The sequence below is a fragment of the Scyliorhinus torazame genome, chromosome 14, assembly GCF_047496885.1.
Source record: "Scyliorhinus torazame isolate Kashiwa2021f chromosome 14, sScyTor2.1, whole genome shotgun sequence".
In the NCBI taxonomy this organism is placed as follows: Eukaryota; Metazoa; Chordata; class Chondrichthyes; order Carcharhiniformes; family Scyliorhinidae; genus Scyliorhinus; species Scyliorhinus torazame.
Window position 1 is genome coordinate 180975584 of NC_092720.1, and position 16324 is coordinate 180991907.

The following is a 16324-nucleotide window of genomic DNA, read 5'->3' on the forward strand; positions in this document are numbered from 1 at the left end:
TTTTGATCAGATGGTTGAAAAAGAACACGAACAGATGGAGGATGAGGCAGATATTTTTAGTTCAGGAAAATTGGCGGAGTTACAATAGAAAAATGTAGAAATAAAATGGATATATCAGAAAGCATATACGGAAGAGCAATCTGAGAGTATACCAGACTGTTATTACTGTAAAAGTGATGCCTTGATGAGATAATGGAGACCTGTACATATGCAGGCGGATGAAAAGTGGTCAGAAGTTCAGCAAGTCGTATTGCCGGTAGGGTACAGAAAGGAGGTGTTGCGAGTTCCACATGAGGTACCAGTGGGAGGTCATTTGGGAATAAGGAAAACTCATGCTAAAATCCAGAAACATTTTTATTGGCCTGGACTTAAATAAAGATGTAGTCAAATTTTGTCAATCATGTCACACATGCCAAGTGATAGGGAAACCTCAAGCAGTGATAAATCCAGCGCCTTTAATACCCATTCCAGCATTTAAAAAAATATATATATATATTATTCAAATTTTTTGGCCAAACAAAACAATACAAAGGTTTTTCTTTTTACAACAGTAAAACAGTATAAATAACAGTGGCCGTTTTTAACAAATAAATAAATAAAATATAAACTAAATGGCAACTGCCATATCAAAAATAATAACTCTCCAAAAGTAAAATTCAACAATCCAATATGCATAGCCTATTACAAATATCTATACAAAAACACCCCTGAGGACCCACCCGGACCCTCCCCCCCCTCCCCCCTGGGTTGCTGCTGTTACCTTCCCATTTCCTTTATCGTTCTGCGAGGTAGTCAATGAACGGTTGCCACCACCTGGTGAACCCTTGAGCCGAACCCCTTAGTGCGAACTTTAACCGTTCTACTTTTATAAACCCTGCCATGTCATTTATCCAGGTCTCCACGCCCGGGGGTTGGGCTTCCTTCCACATAAGCAATATCCTTCGCCGGGCTACTAGGGACGCAAAGGCCAAGACATCAGCCTCTTTCGCCTCCTGCACTCCCGGCTCTTCTGCAACCCCGAATATAGCCAACCCCCAGCCTGGCTCGACCCAGACCCCCACCACCTTCAAAAGCACCTTTGCCACCCCCACCCAGAACCCCTGCAGTGCTGGGCATGACCAAAACATGTGGGTGCGGTTCGCTGGGCTTCTCGAGCATCTCCCACACCTATCCTCTACCCTGAAAAATTTACTGAGCCGTGCTCCGGTCATATGCGCCCTGTGTCAAACCTTGAATTGTATCAGCCTTAGCCTGGCGCACGAGGATGACGGGTTTACCCTATGTAGGGCATCAGCCCACAGTCCCTGCTCAATCTCTTCCCCCAGCTCTTCTTCCCATTTCCCCTTCAGCTCATCCACCATGATCTCCCCCTCGTCCCTCATTTCCCTGTATATATCCGACACCCTACCATCCCCCACCCATGTCCCTGAGATCACTCTATCCTGAACCTCCTGCGTCGGGAGCTGCGGGAATTCCCTCACCTGTTGCCTCGCAAAAGCCCTCAGTTGCATGTACCGAAATGCATTCCCTTGGGGCAACCCATATTTTTCCGTCAGCGCTCCCAGACTCGCAAACGTCCCGTCTACGAACAGATCTCTCAGTTGCACAATCCCAGCTCTCTGCCATGCTCCAAATCCCCCATCTATTTTCCCCGGGACAAACCTATGGTTATTTCTTATTGGGGACCGCACCGAGGCTCCCGTCCTTCCCCTATGTCGTCTCCACTGCCCCCAAATTTTTAGTGTTGCCACCACCACTGGACTTGTGGTGTATTTCTTCGGTGAGAACGGCAACGGCGCCGTCACCATTGCTTGTAGGCTGGTTCCCTTGCAGGACGCCATCTCCAATCTCTTCCACGCCGCTCCCACCCCTTCTCCCATCCACTTACACACCATTGAAATATTGGCGGCCCAGTAGTATTCACTTAGGCTCGGTAGTGCCAGCCCTCCCTATCCCTGCTACGCTGCAAGAACCACCTCCTCACTCTCGGGGTCTTCCCGGCCCACACAAAACTCATGACACTTTTCTCAATTCTCTTGACAAAAGCCTTCGTAACCATCACCGGAAGGCACTGAAACACAAAGAGGAATCTCGGGAGGACTACCATTTTGACCGCCTGCACCCTATCCACCAGTGACAGGGGCACCATGTCCCATCTCTTAAAATCCTCCTCCATCTGTTCCACCAATCTTGTTAAATTACGCCGGTGTAAAGTTCCCCAACTCCTGGCTATCTGAATCCCTAAGTACCGGAAATCTCTTGTTACCTTCCTCAGTGGTAAATCATCTACTCCCCTGCTCTGCTCACCCGGATGCACCACAAACAACTCACTCTTACCCATATTCAATTTGTACTCCGAAAATTCCCCAAACCCCCTGAGAATCTGCATTATCTCAGGCATCCCCTCCACTGGGTCCGCAACATACAGCAATAAATCATCTGCATACAAGGATACCCGGTGTTCTTCTCCTCCCCTGAGCTCTCCCCTCCACTTCCTGGAGCCCCTCAGTGCTATGGCCAGGGGCTCAATCGCCAATGCAAACAGTAACGGGGACAGGGGACACCCCTGCCTCGTCCCTCTATGAAGACGGAAGTAATCAGTCCTCTGTCTGTTCGTGACCACGCTCGCCACCGGGGCCCAATACAGCAGCTGTACCCATCCGATATACCCTTCTCCAAAACCAAATCTCCTCAGCACCTCACACAGATAATCCCACTCCACTCTGTCGAATGCTTTCTCGGCGTCCATCACCACCACTATCTCTGCCTCCCCCTCTGGTGGGGGCATCATCATTACCCCTAGTAACTTCCGTATGTTCGTGTTCAGCTGTCTCCCCTTAACAAACCCAGCTTGATCCTCGTGGACCACCCCCGGGACACAGTCCTCTATCCTCGTCGCCATCACCTTGGCCAGGAGCTTAACATCTACATTTAAAAGGGAAATGGGCATGTAGGACCCACACTGCAGCGGGTCTTTTTCCTTCTTCAAAAGGAGCGATATCGTTGCCTCCGACATAGTCGGGGGCAGCTGCCCCCTTTCCCTAGCCTCATTAAAGGTTCTCGTCAAAAGCGGGGCCAGTAAGTCCATATACTTCCTATAGAATTCCACCGGGAATCCGTCCGGTACCGGGGCCTTCCCTGCCTGCATGCTCCCAATCCCTTTTACCAACTCCTCCATCTCAATCTATGCTCCCAGTCCCGCCCTCTGCTGCTCCTCCACCTTAGGGAATTCCAGCTGATCCAGGAAACACATCATTCCCTCCTTCCCTTCCGGGTGCTGAGCCTTATATAACCTCTCATAAAATGCCTTGAACACCCCATTCACTCTCTCCGCTCCCCGTTCCATCTCTCCCTCCTCATCTATCACCCCACCTATCTCCCTCGCCGCTCCCCTCTTCCTCAATTGGTGGGCCAGTAGCCGACTCTCCTTCTCTCCATACTCATACTGTACACCCTGTGCCCTCCTCCACTGTGCCGCTGCCTTACCCATGGTCAGTAGGTCAAATTCTACATGTAGCCTTTGTCTTTCCCTGTACAGTCCCTCCTCCGGTGCCTCCGCATATTGCCTGTCCACCCTCAAAAGTTCTTTAAGCAATCGCTCCCTTTCTTTACCCTCTTGCTTCCCTTTATGTGCCCTTATGGATATCAGTTCCCCTCTAAGCACCGCCTTCAACCCCTCCCAGACCACTCCCACCTGAACCTCTCCATTGTCATTGAGCTCCAAGTACCTTTCGATGCACCCCCTCACTCTTCGACATACCCCCTCATCCGCCAATAGGCCCATATCCATTCTCCAGAGTGGGGGCTGTTCTTTTTCCTCTCCTGCCTCCAGGTCTACCCAATGTGGAGCATGGTCCGAAATACCTATGGCCGTATATTCCGTCCCTGTCACCTTCGGGATCAGCGCCCTTCCCAAGACAAAAAAGTCCATCCTGAGTATACTTTGTGGACATGGGAGAAAAATGAGAACTCCTTACTCCTAGGTCTACTAAATCTCCAGGGATCTACCCCTCCCATCTGCTCCATGAAGTCCTTGAGCACCCTGGCCGCTGCCGGCCTCCTCCCGGTCCTGGACCTCGATCTGTCCAGCCCTGGATCAAGCACCGTATTGAATTCTCCCCCCATTACCAACTTTCCTGCCTCCAGGTCCGGGATACGTCCCAACATACGCCTCATAAAATTTGCATCATCCCAGTTCGGGGTATATACGTTCACCAGAACCACCGCCTCCCCTTGCAATCTGCCACTCACCATCACATGTCTACCCCCACTATCCGCCACTATGGTCTTTGTCTCAAACCGTACCCGTTTCCCCACTAAGATAGCCACCCCCTGTTTTCGCATCCAAACCCGAATGAAACACCTGCCCCACCCATCCTTTACGTAGTCTGACCTGGTCCATCAGTTTCAGATGCGTCTCCTGCAACATAACCACATCTGCCTTTAGTTTCTTTAGGTGTGCGAGTACCCATGCCCTTTTAATCAGCCCGTTCAGCCCTCTCACGTTCCACGTGATCAGCTGGGTTGGGGGCTATTTACCCTCCCCCCCCTTGTCGACTAGCCATCCCCTTTTTTAACCCAGCTCCTCACCCAGTTCCCACGTACCCGTGTATCTCCCCGACGGCGCCCTCCCGCCTCGACCACCCCACCCCGTAACAGATCCCCCTTCTCCTTAGCAGCAGCAACCCAGTTAACCCCCCCTCCCCCTCCTCCGCTAGATCCCTTTCTAGCGTAGGTGCACCCCCCATGTTGCTCCCAGAAGTCAGCGAACTCTGGCTGACCTCGGCTTCCCCCTTGTCCTCGGCCCCCCACTGTCCGAGACCCCCTCCTTCTTACGTCCCTGTTCCCGCCAGAATTACCATAGCGCGGGAACAAAGCCCGCGTTTCCCACTCGGCCCCACCCCTAATGACCGGCGCCCACAGTTCCTCATACTCCCCCCCGCAACATGGGGAAGAGAGAAAAGTTACAAGATCGCAAGATTAACAAATTGAAAAATCATACCCCCCCCCCTTTTTCCTCACCCCACCACTTTGTCCCAAAAGTTATTTCTCTCGCCAGACTATTCCAGCTTCTCGTCCACAATGAATGTCCATGCCTCTTCTGCCGTCTCATAGTAGTGGTGCTTCCCTTGGTGTGTGACCCACAATCTCTTGTAACATTCCAAACTGTATCTTCTTTTTGTGAAGCACCGCCTTAGCCCGATTAAAACTTGCCCTCCTTCTCGCCACCTCCGCACTCCAATCCTGGTATACGCGGATCACCGCGTTCTCCCACCTACAGCTCCGAGTTTTCTTCGCCCATCTGAGGACCGTCTCTCTGTCATTATAGCGGAGAAACCTCACCACTATAGCTCGAGGTATTTCTCCAGCCCTCGGTCTTCGCGGCAAAACTCGATCAGCTCCCTCCACCTCCAAAGGGCCCATCGGGGCCTCCGATCCCATTAGCGAGTGACACATCGTGCTCACATATGCCCCGACGCCTGCCCTTTCTGCGCCTTCGGGAAGACCCAGAACCATTAAATTCTTCCTCCTCGAATTATTCTCCAGTACTTCCAGCCTTTCCACACACCTTTTGTGCTGTGCCTCGTGCATCTCTGTCTTCACCACCAGGCCCTGTATTTCGTCTTCATTTTCAGCAGCCTTTGCCTTCACGACCCGAAGCTCCTGCTCTTGGGTCTTCTGCTCCTCCTTTAGCCCTTCAATCGCCTGTAATATCGGGGCCAATAGCTCCCTCTTCAACTCCTTTTTCAGTTCTTACACACAGCGCCGCAGGAAACCTTGTTGGTCCAGGCCCCATAACAACCGGCCACCTTCCGACGCCATCTTGCTTTGAGCTTGCCTTCCTTGCCGCTGCTCCAGAGGATCCTCTGCAATCCGGCCGCTCTCCTCTCCCTTCTCCATGCGTGTCCGGGGGGGGGGGGGCGGGGATTACCTTCTGGATTACTGCACAGTGTTTTTGGCCGTTTAAATTGCCGTTGGGGCTCCTATTAAGAGCCCAAAAGTCAGTTCCACTGGGAGCTGCTGAAACGTGCGACTTAGCTGGTCATCGCCGCACCCGGATGTCCCCCATTCCAGCATTTGAGGAAACTTTTACTCGGGTCCTAATTGGACCGAGTAGGACCGCTTCCTAAAACCAAAAGTGGTAATCAATATCTTTTGACTATAATGGATGTGTCCACTAGGTTTCCAGAGGCCATTCCAGTGTGTGATATTACAGCTAAAAAGTGCTGTTCCGGTGGGTTTAAAGTAGAATGGCGGGGGTGAGAATGTAATCAGGGCGACAGAGAAGGGTGAAGAAAAGAGTAGAAACGAAAGATAGAAAGGTAAGAAACAAAAGTGGAAGGCAGAACAAACAAGGGTGACAAACAATTGGGCACTCAATGCAAAATAAATCTAAGATGACCAACAAGGTTAGAAAGTCAAGTCTTTGCGTCTGAATGTGCCGAGAATAAACAGTAAAGTCGAGGAATTAACAGCACAAATAGATGGAAACGACTATAATATAATTGCGATTACACAGACATGGCTGGAAGGTTCTCAATGATAGGAACTGAACATTCTTCATTTAGGAAAGGCAGACAACTAGGGTAAGGAAGTGGAGTAGCATTATTAATTAAGGTGCAATATCAATGCAATGGTGAGGAAGGATTTCAGCTCGGAAAGTTGTGATGAGAAATCCGTATGGGTGTAGATAAGTAAGATCAATTGGTGGAAAACATTGCTGTGTGTCAATAGGCCCCGCACAGGTGGAGATATAAGGGGGACTGTTACACATGACAGCAGAGATGCATGCAATAACGGTGCATCTGTAATCATGGGTGACTTTAATTTCCATATAGGTTGGATAGACCAAACTAGTGATGCGATGGTGGCGGTGGTCTTTTTGAAACGAGCATGTGATTTCTTTCGGACCAATATGTGGATGCACCAACCCAGCAGCAGAGTATTCTAGACTGGGTACTGTGCAATAAGACATTGCTAATTAACATTCTTGTTACGCGGGGTCCCGTGGGAAAGAGCAACCATTACATCATAGAAATCTTCATTAAGATGGTGTTACGATACCTGGGGCTAGTACACGGTTAATTCCAGCCCCCCTCGTCCTGGAGTGACAATAAAAGTGAATTAAACAATAATTCTTTAAAAAGTACTCGAAGTCTTTGGCCCTTGCCTGCCCAATAATTGCAGTCACCAGGTTTGTAAGTTTAAAACAGAATGGCTGTTTATTTACAGGAATATGATGAAATACACAGCAGATACACTTGGTTAAATATTAGTAAGCACCTCACTCCTACTTGCCTCCCCAACCTCCACACACATAGACTCACACACCAGACAACACATCACATTGGGGTGATAAGGTCGGTGGAGGAAGAGAAGTAGAGAAGTCTATGCTTCAGATGATTATTCCTAGCTTGCATTCTTCACAGTAAGATTTTAAATTGCAGTCAGTGTGTTGCAGCCCATACTAATTTTCAAGCAGTTTATTTTTTAACGCACTGTACTGACAACTTTCCTGCAGAGGCAGGGACTTTGTTTCATCAGACCTTACTTTCAGTTCCTGATTTGACTTTAGGCCTCAGTAGAGTAGAAAGGATAGTACTCCCAGGCAGCAGCCTTCTGGAGAAAAATAGTCCATTCACATCAGCTATTCTGAGCAGAGTTAGCAGATTCTGCACTTTGCCTGCACATGTTTCTTCTGTAAACAGATTCATCCAGGCTTTCTGCCACCTCAGAACCACAGACCTTCTGGAGAAAAACTGAGAGATGATAGTGTGCATTTTCTCTCTAAGCTCCTAGGAGTCAAAGTGAAACCAGATTGAAAATCGATGACTGTAAAAACATTCCAGTGGGATCAGATCCAATCACCACAAGCTACTGGGCAGAGCACAGCCCTTTGGGCCAATTCATTGGGCATCAGTCAAATAAATGAAACCGAGACCCACCAGTCTCTGTAATTGGTGCCAGTCTGTCTGCAAAACGAATCTAAAGTAGCACAGGTTTCTGCTTGAATTAAAGCACAGACCACTGTTTTCTGCTGCTTGAACTAAAGATACAAGCTGCGTTAAAGACACATGTGCAGAAATTATTCATGGCTCAAAAATGTACCGGCAAAGATGAAAGGAAGAAGAAATAAGGGAATAAACAGGGAATAAAGATGAAGGACCCTTACATTGGAGAACGAAGTAGCTGCATCCGAAACTCGGGTCGTGAATCTGAATCAAGGGAACTAGAACGGTAAAAGGTGTGAATTGGCAAGGATAGACTGGGGATCCTTACTAACGGGACGGACGGGGTAGGTATTGCTTCATATTTAAAGAAAATGTGCATAAAGCCTTCAGGTTTTATCGATTGCAAAGAATCCCTACACTGCACAAAGAGGCCATTTGGCCCTTCGTGTCTGGAGCAACCCTCTGAAAGTCCACCTTATCTATGCTTTCTACTCCACGCTATCTCTGCAGCCCATATCGCCACCTATCCTACACATCTTTAGGCTCCAAGGAGCAATTGAGTATGACCAATCCACCTAACCTGCACATATTTGGACTGCGGGAGGAAACTGGAGCACCTGGGGGTAACCCACGCAGACACAGGGAACACACACCGAACAGACTATCAGTGAAAGCATGAATCGAACTCGGTTCCCTGGTGCTGTGAGGCAGAAGTGGTAACCACTGTGCCACTTTTAGACAAGTTAAGGGAGCAAGAAAACGTATCGAATATGCAGTCCAATGTGACTAAATGTGAAGTTATCCACTTCGGAGTGAAAAACTGGAAGTAAGATTATTATTTAAACGATGATATGTTGAATGTTGATGTACAAAGGCATCTGGCAGTCCTTGTACACCTGCCAATGAAAGTGTAGATGCAGGTGCAGCACCCAATTAGGAAGGTTAATAGTATGTTGGCCTTCATTGCAAGAGGATTTGAGTTCAGAATTAGGATGACTTCCCAAAGATATGTAGGGCCTTGGTGTGAAACACCTGGAGTATTGCATGCAATTTTGATTTCCTTCCTAAGAAAGGATATACTTGCCATAGAGGGAGTACAGCGAAGGATCTCTAGGCTGATACCGGGACTACTCTAAGAGGAGCGATTGGAACAACTGGACCTGTATTTATTAGAGTTTAGTTGGGTAAAATGAGATCTGATTGAAACGTATAAATTTTTTATCAGTGTTAGACAGACTAAATGCAAGGAGGATGTTTTGTCTGGTTGGGGAATCTAGAACCAGGAGACAAAGTCTCAGGTTACAGGGTAGGCCATTCAGGACGAGGATGCAGAAACATTTCTTCACTCAGGGGGTGGTATACCTATGGAAAATGCTACCACAGAAGGCTGTGGGGGCCATGTTGGATAGAACAGTGGTACTGCTGCCTCACGTCGCTGAGGACCCAGGTGTGATCATGACCCCGGGGACTGCCTGTGTGGTGTTTCCACATTCTCCATGTGTCTGTATGGGACTCACCTCCACAACCCAACGAGGTTCTGGATTGACTGGATTGGCCACGCAAAATTGCCTCTTAATTGGAATTGTTTGGGGGGCAGGAACTACTCAGTTAAAGGTAGGGAGTTGGGGACAGTTATATAACAAAGAGATCTGGGAATGCAGGTTCAAAGCCCCTTGAAGGTGGAATCGCAGGTGGCAGGGTGGTGAAAAAGGCATTCGGCATGCTCGGTTTCATTGGTCAGAACATTGAATACAGAAGTTGGAGTGTCTTGTTGAAGTTGGAGAAGACATTGGTAAGACAACATTTGGAATACTGTGGACATTTCTAATCACCCTATTATAGAAAGGATATTATGAAACTAGAAAGAGTGCTGGAAATATTTACTAGAATGCAATCGGGACTTGATGGTTTGTGTTATAAGGAGAGGCTGGATAGTCTGGGGCTTTCCCCCCTGGAGATTAGGAAGCTTAGATATCATGTTATGGAATTCTATAATATATTGAGGAGCATAGATTTTCTTTTTAATTCACAGTATCTAAATATATTTTTTCCAATTAAGGGGCAATTTAGCATGGCCAATCCACCTAGCAGGCACATCTTTGGGTTGTGGAGCTGAAACCCACGCAGACATGGGGAGAATGTACAAACGCTATACGGACAGTGACCCAGGGCTGGGTTCGAACCTGTGACCTCGGTGCCGTGAGGCAGTAGTGCACACCACAGCACCACCGTGCTGCCCTAGAGGTAATAGGTTTAAGGTGAGAGGAGAGATACAAACGGTCTAGAGGATCAATTCTTTTGCACACAGAGGTGAGTGTCTGCAACGTGCTGCCAGAGACCGTAGTAGAGGCGGGTATAATTATGTCTCTTAAAAAGCATTTCGGCAGTTCTATGGATAAGGTGGGTAAATGGATGGGAGGCAGGTTCGTGTGATGGACTGGGCTGTGTTCACGACACACTGAAGTTTCTTGCAGTCTTGGACTGAGCACTTCCCATACCAGGCTGTGATGAAACCAGATAAGACGCTATGGTGCATCTGTAAAAGTTGGTAAGAGTTCATGTGGACATGCCAAATTTCTTTAGTTTCCTGTGCAAGCGGAGTGCCGAGAGTGAATCAAGAGTGAATCTAGTGTAAACACCGTTACAGATTCCCAGGTATTGCAGTCACAAGGAAAGAATTTGAAACATTGGAAGGTGAGCACTCATTCCGGTAGTATGTGTGCGAATGACCTTTCCAGGCTTTCTGAGGCTTGAACTTTGAAACTGACTCATTGAAATCCCACCTGAGGGAGAAAGAGCTTCAACAAGATTTTATGATGTGTCGTGGTCACTGACGTCTGGAATGGATTGTTGAGGAACCGTCGCATTTTCTTCATCGCAACAGCCTTTGATTCTGCAATGTGATGTCTTCGCCCACAGTTTCACAGATTGCCAGTTAATTCCTAATGTTTCAGTTCAGAATGTTTATGCATAAGGTACATATTGCAAATTGCTTTATGTTTCAGACTATCTTGTTGTTCTGTTGTCTTGTTAGGTTACCACATTTGTTTGGTTACCAGGGACGTGATAGATTGATTGATTGATTGATATTTATTGTCACATGCACGTGTCTGATGCCTCCTTCATCGTCTATTCTCTTCCATATTTTTTGTAATCAACCTCGAGAACCCCTCTATCCCTTTTTATCTCTGGTGTTTCAACCGCCTCCCTAAGTTAATCAATTTCTCCAACTACCATGCCCCTTCCTATCTATGTAACGTCCTCCAGGACCTGCACACCATTGCCCACCTATGGGCCTCTTTCAGTTTTTTTTTAGTTAATTGAATAATCGTTGCAGCCGGAAATTTCACTGTGTTCTTGAGCTGCTCCCTGAAATTGGACTGAGTCACCCCATAAATAAATGCATTTGTGCAGCAATTTAAACTCACCAGCATACGTGCAACTTCGGAAAATATATAAAAAGCATCATTATAATGTTCGGGGTGAATTCCTATTATATTGTAAAAGGTGAACTCTATAACATATGCAAGCCACAAAACAATGAATGTTCCCGAGATGGTGAAGAGCAAAATCATAGACTTCCTTCTGCTGTCCATCTCTGGGTCAGTGCGATTGCCCCCCTTGCTCTGACCCCTCAGTCCCTTCCTGACTTGACTGGTCACTAAAATATATCTGACTGTCAAAGTGTTGAGCAACAGAACTAGTGCATATGGCAGCAGTGGGGTTAAAACTTTATCAAACCAGTCAAATCCCACCCATGCAGGATTAGTATAATAGATCGGTCTTTCATTACAGAACCAAGGGACATTGTTTCTTACCTCTGCAGGTTCAAATGTAAAGTAGAAGGGTATGTTCTTTAAACAAATCAAAATACCTGTTGTTACCAGAACCACAGCCGCAGTGGTTTCGGTGCAATATTTAATTCTAAGCTTCTGCCAACAAATGGCCACAAATCGATCAAAGGAGAAAATGACGGTGAACCAAACAGACCAGTCCGTTGCTGCATAACACAGAAAAATGATAACACTACAAACAGGGGTGATATCCAAGAAAGAGCCTGGGAAATAATATGAATTGATGGGCCACAATATTACCCCAAAGATAATGAGCATTAGATCTGCTGTTGCCATTGCCAACAGGTAAAGCGTGGTGCATTTGGAGAGGCCGCATTTTCCTTGTGAAAGGATCACAATCGCCACGAGATTGACTGCTAGGAGAAAATGGAAAAAATGGCTTGACATTTTTGTTCAAGCATGTCATCTGTCAAGACACAGGATAAGCTTCAAATCTCACATCACCAAATAAAACAATCCCAAATGTGACCACTTTCTTGGTTCAACCATTGATAGTGTGTAATTCTTTAAAACTTCATTATGAGAGACAGGAAGAGTAGCTTATTTCCTCTGAGCGTCCAGCGCCTATTTGTTTGTTCATTTACGGATATGGGCGGCGCTAGTCAGGCCGACAAATATTTCCCATCCCTTGATTCTCTTCTGAAGCGGTGGTGAGTTGCCTTCTTGAAGTGCTGCAGTCCCTGAGGTGTAAGTACACCCAGTGGTGTTAGCAGGGAGTTTCAGAATTTTGACCCAGTGACAGTGAAGGAGCTGCAATATATTTCCAAGTCAGAGTGGTGAGTGACTTGGAGGGGAACCTCCAGGTGGTGAGGTTCTCAGGTATCTGCTGCTCTTGCCCTTCCAAATGGGAGTGGTTGTGGGATTGGAGAGTGGAAGATGCCCAAGGATCCTTGACGAGTTCCCACGGTGCATTTTGTAACAGCACACATGGCTGCCAATCTTCTTCGGTGGTGGAGAGATTAAGGGCGGGATTGTCCCACCCCGGGCAGAGTGTCCACGCCGTCGTAAACACCATCGCATTTTATGACGGCATGAATGCGCAGCAGCCAGGAGTAATTCTGGCCACCACAGGGGGCGAGTGGGATCCTCGCATGCGCAGTGGCACCGACGCAAACATGCGCATGCGCAGTGCCCGCATTCAACGCGCCGGCCCCGAAGCACATGGCGCTGGGCTACAGGGGCCGGCATGTAGGAAAGGTGGCCCCCAGCCAGACAGGGCAGCCCGTTGATCGGTGGGCCCCAATGCGGGCCAGGCCACATTGGAGGTCCCCCCTGGGGTCAGACCCCCCTTTCCCCCACAGGCCGTCACCCGACCCTTCAACGCCGAGGTCCCGCCAGCTCAGAGCAGGTTAGAAAGACGCCGGTGGGACTCAATTTTTTCTAATGGCCGCTCGGCCAATTCGGACCGGAGAATCAGCAGATGGCGGCATAGAGCGCTCCGAGACCGGCGCCGTGTCAATCACATTGGCGCTAATTGCGCCGATTCTCCACTCTGCAGAGAATCGCCGGCCGGCATCGGGGCGGCGTGGCATGGTCGCGGGGATTCTCCGGCCTGACCCAGGGCTGGGAGAATCCCGCCATAAATGTTTGCGGCGGGGGTAGCAATGCACCTTGTTGCTTTATCCTGGAGTGTGTCGAGCTTGTTGAGTTTTGTTGGAGCTGCACTCATCCAGGAAAGCGGAGAGCATTCCATTAAATCCTGATTTGTTTGTTGTAGATAGTGGACAGGGTTTGGGGTTCAGTCAGTGAGTTACTCGCCGTCGGACTCCAAGCATTTGACTTGCTCTGATAGCCACAGTATCAATATGGCTAGTGCAGTTCAGTTTTTTAACAATGGTAGAGATGTTGATTGTGGGACTTTCAGCGATGGTAATGCCATTGAACGTCGAGGGGGCAATGGTTGGATGCTCGCTTATCAGAGATGTTCATTTCCTGTCACTTGTGTGGTGCAAATGAAATACTGACTTTATAAACAAAAGCCTAAAAGTTGTGGGACACCTGGTGGAGCGTGAGGCAATCGAAAGTAATTTAGAGCTGAAAAAGTAAGATACGAAAGGGAGCAGAAAGGGTTCTCAGAGAGAAGGTAGAGCTGGTGCACACTGAAGAGAAGGAGCAGAGAAAGCAAATAGACAAAGATAGAGACAAGTGATCAGAATGGATGGCAGAAGAAACTGAAACAGAGGAAGAAAGCAGAAACATGAGAAGTAGTGTGGACATTACGACACAGACAAGAGATCAGGTAAAACATAAAAATCCAGTGAGAGATGAATGGAGCAAGAGGGAGAGAGGAAAGTAGTGAGAGATAAAGGGAGTGATAGAGAAAGAGAGAGGGGGACAGTGATAGAGAAGAGAGAGAGACAGAGAGGGAGAGAGAGATAAAGAGACAGAGAGAATACATTAATCAAACATTCCAGGAAATCGAATGTGGGTGATACTTGGGAAAGTACTAGAACTTGCACCAGGGTTCCAGGTACACAGATTGAAAAACAATATAAAGTCACAATGTAATTTAACAAGGTAATAAAAATTCAAGCAAGAAACAGGTTCAATTCAAAATGAAAGCATTAGAAAATCAGAGGAGTTTATTAAACATATGTAGAAAGATAATTGCAATGTGCGGCTTATTCTTCCCATGTTAGAAAGCACAGATTTCCACAAATATAAAACGATGTGGAACCTTTTACAGGGACCAGAGAATTCTGTGGGCAGATATAATAGAGGCCTTTCAAATTGTGAATGAGTTTTAAATGTTATATTAAACGGATATAGTAATCAGTTTTATCTTAATTAATGCATTGTGCACATTTCTGGTTCCGATGTTACACATAATATTTTACCTGGATCAATTTCAGGGCAGAAAAATTCTAACCAAATGGATAGAAGAAACTGGTTGAGATCTATTCATGAGAAAAGGGATGGCTGAGGGCAGAACTACGGAAGGCTGTAGAGTAATGAGCGGGATTGATAGGATCGACATAGAGAAGATATTTCCAGCTGGTTCAGACTCCAACATTAGGGATCATCAGTAGAGAATCGTCATTAATAAATCCAAGAAGGCATTCAGGATAAATGTCTTCAATCAGAAAATTCGAAAGGACAACTTCAAGGAAATGGCACATACTTCATGAAGAGGAAGGTCGGTAAAGACATGAAGCAGAAAGTATAATTACTTTATTGTGATCAGATTTCATTAAAAAGAATGGAAGCCGGCTTGTGTGTAGCAGAATTGCAGGCACAAACCGAATAGATTGTTTCTGTCGTTCAGATTCACTGCTGTTCTTTGGGTGTTGAATATTAATAATTCACCAATTAAGAATAAATTATTTTTTAGAAAACTGCATATATTCATGTGTATTATTAGATTGAAGGAGTGCAGTCATCGCTTCATTGATGAACAGTTTGATAAGGTTAGTAGACTGATCTCTGTTTAATGAAAACAGACATCTATGTTCTTCATTAGTATGTGTCTTCCCTCAGTGTGATTCTCCTCATCGAGCTAACAGAGATTAATGTTAGTTGCAGAATTCGAGACTCTGAATCCGATATAATTCCAAATCTGTCAAATATTTATCACTTCTGGAAGGAGGGGTGGCGGCACGGTGGCTCAGTGCTGTTGGGGCACACGGTTGTCAGCACTACTTCCTCACAGCGCCACAGACCCGAGTAAAAATCCGGCCTTGGGTGATTGTCCGCGTGGAGTTTGCACATTCTCACGCTATTTTGCTTTTATCCGGGTGCTCCGGTATCCTTTCACAGTCCAAAGATGTGCATGTGAGATGGACTGTCCATACTAAATTGCCCCTTCGTATCCAAAAGATTAGATGAGGTTACTGGATTACCGGTGCAGACTAAGTGGGCCGAAGGGCTTCCAATGTTGCGATACTATGATTCCGTGATTGTATAACATTGGTTCAACATCCAGCCCCAATAACAGATAGATCGCAAAAAAGACAAATTTCACCAAAAGCTTGTCAGGATGGTGCTGAGGGAAGGGAGAATTGGTGGTTAAAATGTTTACAAAAACTACACTAAGAGTAAGGCAGTAGCCAAAGAATTTGAATACAGTAAGAGTGCTGTTCAGCTGTTCATCTATGAGGAGATAACGTTGTCGCTGTTCAATGGGAAAAGGAGCAATATTCATCATTTATTGCCTCGGCCACGAACGCAAATTGCACCAGTGCGATGCGCTATCCACAAGATGCACCGCAGCAACTCAACAATGCTCTTTCAATAGCATCATCAAAACCCCTGACCTCAGGTTGACACATATTTAATGGCCACAGTCACTTACCAGGAACACCGATGACTGCAAGAACTGTGTAATATATTTTCTGGACACTCCGAAACGATTCCATACTTTTCTGCGCAAAGTGTTCTGTCTCTTTATGCTGCAGATAACCGCTCCCAATTAAACGCTGAGGTGACACAGAACCTTTAATTTATACACTGTGGGATGTCAATGGGGACATTGAGGTTACAACATCGTTCAACTCTGTTTCTTTAGTTTAAGTATAGAAT